Raw genomic sequence first — 6,187 nt, forward strand, 5'->3', positions numbered from 1 at the left:
TAGTCTGTACTCGGGTCCATAGCAATCTTTGGGTCCACTGAAACTCCAAAAACCCTTGGACACTACAGAGAAACCAGGACATGTCTGTCCGCAGGCCACTTCAATCCAGTTATACTCTGGACACACCTGCGTTTACAGGTGGACAGAGGTTCCTGCAAATCACTCAGGCATGAGATTTAAGACCACTTCCTTCACTCTGTTCAATCTCACTCTCATTATCTTTTCACTCAATTACCTACTCATTTCTCATCGTGTAAATATTTAATCAAAAGCAATGGTAAAAAGCTAAAAACAAAGAAAAAGAAAACAGGACAGTAATAGTTACAGTGCGTTGTACGTTATCAATCTACTAGTTAATAAGATCAACTAGATAAGACAAAATATATCGTCAACCTGTTCCACTTTGAACTCCAAATCCTTCAACCCACTATCTATAAATTATAAATTATAAATAAATTAGAATTCCAAATTAATAGTTTAGTATATTTAATGAGACTAAATTAAGAAATTGCCTATCCATTTTCACTTTTAAATGAAAGGGGTTTGTGGTGGTGACGGCACAGTGGGTAAGATGCATGCCTTTGTTTGATTTCCACGGTAACATATCTACCAATGTGTCCCTGGATAAGACACCTAACTCCTAGTTTCTCCAGAGACATGCATCCTCTGAGGTATATAGTAATTGTTTTGGATAAAGTGTCAGCCAAATGTAATAAAAATAATCATTATTTATTGTAAATATTAATGCCATTTTAAACCCTCATCCCAAACAACTGTCTCATGTGAGTATCTCTAAATGATGATAAAAAATGCATAAACAACACAAATAGATCGGTTTAGCTTAATTTCTCTCTGAATATTTTTTCTTTGAATTGATCAAATCAGTTATTTACATCAGCCTTTAGTGTCACTGATATTCCTTCTGTTGAGATATTATAGATCTGACTGACTGATTTATTGTTACAAGACATACTGTCTGTCTGCTGCCATCCTGTATTAGCTCCAGAGCTGACACGGATATGTTGTACTGACCAAACACACAAACATCTGATGAATGTGTGATGCTTTGTTTGATTTTATCTTCTTACAATGTAAATGAAGCCCTCAAGGCTGATGAGCTGTTCTGTCTCACACCTTTATTTTTATAGCACTGACCAAATGTTTTCTCTTAGGAGATGATAGTGTTTGTGTTGGACTGCTGTCAGATGAGCCTTGTTGAATATGTGAGACTGAATCATGGTGTTTCAGTGAAATTTAACGTTTTTCCTAGCCCAGCTTGGATTTAAGGCCGCTCCTAAAGGTCCGGTCTGGACGAAATGGGACTCAGGTTGGACCAAGCAACGGCAACAGTACCCGCATCATTACAGAGACCTGCTCCATTGGCCTCCCGGATCCAGCACTGGGCTGTCCTGTCTGTCTCACACTTCTACAGCAGTGTATGAATTTTGTTTTCCTTTTTTATAACAGTGAGCAAATGTTTTTCATTAGAATAGAGTTTGCTTTGACGGAGTTTGTATTGGGCTGCTGCCATTACGGTATGAACTCCAGTGAAATTAAACAAGGAGTTATTTTTCCTAACTCTGATATCATCCTCTTTGTTTCCTTTAAAGTAATGTTGGTGAGTTTTTACTGGCAGTGCTGGACTATAATGAACATTTGAAAGTACGAAGTAGTTAACTTGAGTAAAAGTTTGTTATATATATTTTGTATTTCCATTTTCTGAGACTTTACAATTCTACCCCACATCATTTCTGTGTGAAATATTACACTTTACACTAAACTACATTTATTTGACAACTATGGTCGTATATTATACATACAAAACATATTTTCAACAAATAAAATATCTTCACTATGCTAAATAGTTTATTTAGCAGAAGTAAGAGACTTTTGTTAACCTCTACATACATTCGACAGCATCGGTGCATTGTTATATATTAGATAAATGGAACTCTGCTTCACCCAGATTCAAGACCTGCTCGCTACGTCTTTACACAGTCCCAACCTCACACCCTGCGTTGTCATTGGCTGGGGCCTACACACCCACTGCCCTGAGTTTGATGCCCTGAAACGTCCCAAATACAGCAAAATGAGAAAGAAACAGGCAGAGGGCAGGTTCTCTGCAGATACAGACCCCTTTCTCTTACTGTGTTTATTGTTATGCAGAAAAATACCAAAACAACTTGGCAATAAACCTGATTCTGAATAATCAGCTTGTTGCACAACAAGAAATATTTTACTCTCTTTCTAAACTGCATGAATACATTCTGAACTCATCAATATCTAAATAAATGAAAGAAAGCAATACTTACTTACTACGGACATAAATTACATAAAGTACACCTTGTCGTGGAAATTGTATCTTGCAGGTGAGGGATGAAGCCAATAATTGTGTAACAACAAACCATTGTCTTTGAAGAATTTATTAATAAAAGAGAATAAAATGAGAAGTACTATATAAAACAAATACAGATCTATCAAATCTATATAGATATATATAGATATAGATTAAATAGATATTTAGATTAAATATACCTTGGTTATTTATTTATTTTGCCCATAACACAACACAACAACAGGAGGAATTATCACCACATGATGTGTGAAACCTTTGAACCTACTTCATTCCCACTCGTTAATACATGTTCTAATATCATGTATTAACATGTGACTAATATCCATCCATCCATCGTCAACCGCTTATCCTGCGTACAGGGTCGCGGGGGGGCTGGAGCCAATCCCAGCTGACATCGGGCGCAAGGCGGGGTACACCCTGGACAGGTTGCCAGTCCATCGCAGCATGACTAATATTTATTTGTTTGTTGTGTTTAGATCTCAGTTATCTGAAATATTAGCACTAGTTTTTCAATAAAATAAGTACAATTTACACATTATTCTGTATTTAAGATGAGAGGAAAACGTATCACAGACTGGGATCTATTTAGACAGGATACTTTTTTTAAACCATGCCGTTAGCAACTTCTTATCAAAACTGTTGTTACTTTATTCAGAAAGAATATTAATGACAACATATTTCTAAATAAACATTTATTTTATCCAGCTGTCACTTTCCCGAAACTTTTAATATAAATATCCATTAGAGGTTTGGATCACATTGCTCGTGTACCGTCTCTCGTTGGGTTTTAATGGATAGAAATTATTGCTGTGCACACTTTGAGAACCAAGAAGATTATAACCATACAATCAGGAAATGTAACACAGATCAGCTTGTTTCAATGCTTGAGACTTTTAATTTTGCATAAGAGAAGAAAGAACAGTTCACTGCAGACTAAAGTTGTGCTAAAAGCTTTCTTTTCATTACACATTCAGTCTGCTCGTATTAAAGAGACAGAGACAATCCAGCTGCTGTTTATGTCACATGTCGCTTTGTTCCTTAAGTAGTGTTACAGTGATAGAGAAGAAATAAAGATGTGAAATGAGATATAGAGCCTTCAGGTCAAATATGAGACTGCTGGCTGAAGAGAGACGAGTTTCCTCACAGACAGACAAACACAAATTGATCAGTGTTTGTGTTTTTGACACGTTCTTCACGTGTTTAACAGCCATTTCCAACACAGACAGATGGGAGCTGCCTATCACATTGCACGTCGTCCCAGCATTTCTGATCTGCAAGAACCAAAAACACAGCAGTCAGACAGCAAATCATCCTGGGATATATTGTCCGTTTGAACATCATCTCTCACAGTTACAGACAGAAACTCCTGACTGTTGTCATCACAACCCCACAGGTTTTATAACTACATTAATAGGTTACTAATGTAAATGACGCTACAGCTAGAAAGTAGTGCACAGAATAAATGTCGTGTAGAAGCTAAAGATAAAGATAATCCTGATCACCTCAGCCACAGCCCAAATCATGGCTTGTGCAACGTAGAGAAAACAACAAAAGGAGTCCAACCATCGGGACAACATGTGGACCTCTTGACAACATGGCTCTCTCCTGACGTCAAACAGACAAGAGTGAATAATGAGTCTACAGTAGTAGATGCAGTATTTCTGTTTGTTTACAAGAGTACATCAAGACAAAGTAGCATAATTCTGGAAAAGTAATGAGTCGTTCCAGTTTCCAGCCTCTGTGTCTCGAAGAGCTGCACAGTTTGACATAGCAGTTACTGATTTAAATTGTCTGCTGCTGTTTTCATTTTGTATTTATGAACACATTTAATTTAATTCTCTATACATGCAGTAATACTCACGCCTCATATGTGATTACAAGAGAGCACCATTACAAATCTAAAGAAATATGCACTCACCTTGGACAACAGATCCCTCTGTCCCAGGTTCATCCTCTGCGTCTGGAAGAGCTGGAAGGACATTTTGACCCACTAGTGAGTTCATGTCTTCATCTACCCTTGTTGCTGTGTATAGACACATGAACATAAGCTGTCTCTCGTTCACACTCACTCACATATGGAGTAATACTCACCAGCAGCTCTGGTCAGAGCCATCATGGCACAAAGAAGTGCAGACAGAGTCAGCGTCTTCATGGTGGAGATGATGCAGATGTTGAAGATGATGATTACCTTTAATAAAGACAGACAGGGACATGTTAGTAATACTTCTCTAGGGAAGAGACCACCTGTAGCGGCAGTCAGGTCAATATATAATGACAGTTTGTGAGCAAACCTGCTGCAGAACGATCTTCTCTTCTTCCTTCTCAGCGTCTGTAGCTTCAGTCGTCCTGTCTGGAGCTGCTGAACCAGAGAAACACCAGCCATTATTTACAGTTAATGACGGATCTTCCTAGGAACTGAAGGATCCAGTCGCTTATCTTTCCATCTCTCACAAAAGCAGGAACTAAAGACACGCACACTGACAAAACACACAACCAAAATACACATTTACAGGCACCATGTCCAGCTGAAAGTTTTGTTTGCATAATTTTTGTGTGCTTTTTTATTCAAGCATGTACATAAAGTTGCCATGGTGCTACAGCAAACCTTCGAAATGTTGAACTCATTCTGCATGAATGGTTATGATTACTGACAAGTTAGTAGCCTTCTATAGCATTAACAAATCAGAGACTGCGCACCCTGTAGACCATTTTTCTTTGATTTAATGAATGAGCATATCATATAAAACATATACTGTAACTAGAGTTACAATAGCTACATAGGCTACAGAGTAGGGAAGTCCTAAGCGGCCATTGATTCAAAAAAATGTTTTACTCCGTTTTCCAGCGATAATGGGGTAATAAATGGGCCCTGAAAGTTTTGTCAAAAGTCCTGGATCTTTTAAAAAAAGTTTATGTTGCAGTTTCATTTCCCCTCCGTCTTTCTGACTGGAGCGGCAACGTTTTAAAAACAAGCTGAAATTATGGCTCAGTTTCTGTTTTCTGTATTTCAAAACAAAATTAAAAAAAAACATTTTGGTATTTGCTTGCTTATCTAATTAAGCAAAGCGGGAGGAGCCTTGATCCTCACCTGACTATGCATTCGTAACTTTCTGTTGTGGTGGCAGCCCGGCTGACGGTGAGTGTCCTGGGTTTTTTCTGCTTTTTATCAGTTATTCTGCTTTTTCCTTGGTTTCCTGTTCCCTGCCTGCCTCCCTGTGTTTTCTCCCCTGTGTGCGCTCTCTCTCCCTCTGCTCCTGAGCCCAGCCAACGACCCGCACCTGCACCTCATCAGCCACCTCGTCAGCCTGCCACACCTGCCAGTAGTCAACCTCATCCCTGCCTGTATTTCAACCCCGGTCCTCCACACCATCCTTGCTTGATCGTCATTGCTCCATACCCGGTGCCACCTCTGTGTTCAGGCTTTCATGTTTCTTGTTTCCTCACATTTTCTCTGTGCTTTGTCTCTGTTAACCCTAACCCTGTCTGTTTCCCTCCCAGGTTCACTCACCCTCGTCCTCCGTTCAGTCGGCTGGGCTCATCCACCGGTCCTCTCCTCCTCGGACTTCCCCCACGGCGTCCTCCCTGTTCTCCCTCGCCTCCTCGGCCCCAGTGTTCTCCGGCTCCCTGGTCCCAGTCTCCTCGGTTCCCCGTGCCTGTGTTTCCCCGGCATCCACCTCTCCCTCCACTCCAGTCCTTCAACCCCTTTTTCCCTCAATAAACCTCCTTCCCTTCGAACGTTGCATGTGGGTCCTCTCTGTCCCCACACCACACGTAACACCTTCATGTATTATGTGGTTTATAATGGGCTGTGGTGCAGAAACCGAGGCTTAA

The 6,187-nt window shown here is 39.9% G+C and overlaps 1 long non-coding RNA gene across 1 annotated transcript; it reads right to left on the reverse strand.

The window, feature by feature from the left end:
- Window positions 1-3,290: 3,290 nt before the first annotated feature.
- LOC119912311 lies at window positions 3,291-4,756 on the reverse strand. Its single transcript, XR_005446117.1, has 5 exons — window positions 4,648-4,756; window positions 4,448-4,544; window positions 4,275-4,325; window positions 3,859-3,961; window positions 3,291-3,627 (listed from the first exon to the last, which is right to left on the reverse strand). It is a non-coding gene; the product is annotated as an uncharacterized LOC119912311 (long non-coding RNA).
- Between the last annotated feature and the right edge of the window lie 1,431 nt (window positions 4,757-6,187).

This window comes from Micropterus salmoides, unplaced genomic scaffold, assembly GCF_014851395.1.
Source record: "Micropterus salmoides isolate LMB-PRFRI ecotype aquatic unplaced genomic scaffold, ASM1485139v1 Ms_hic_scaffold_2, whole genome shotgun sequence".
In the NCBI taxonomy this organism is placed as follows: domain Eukaryota; kingdom Metazoa; phylum Chordata; class Actinopteri; order Centrarchiformes; family Centrarchidae; genus Micropterus; species Micropterus salmoides.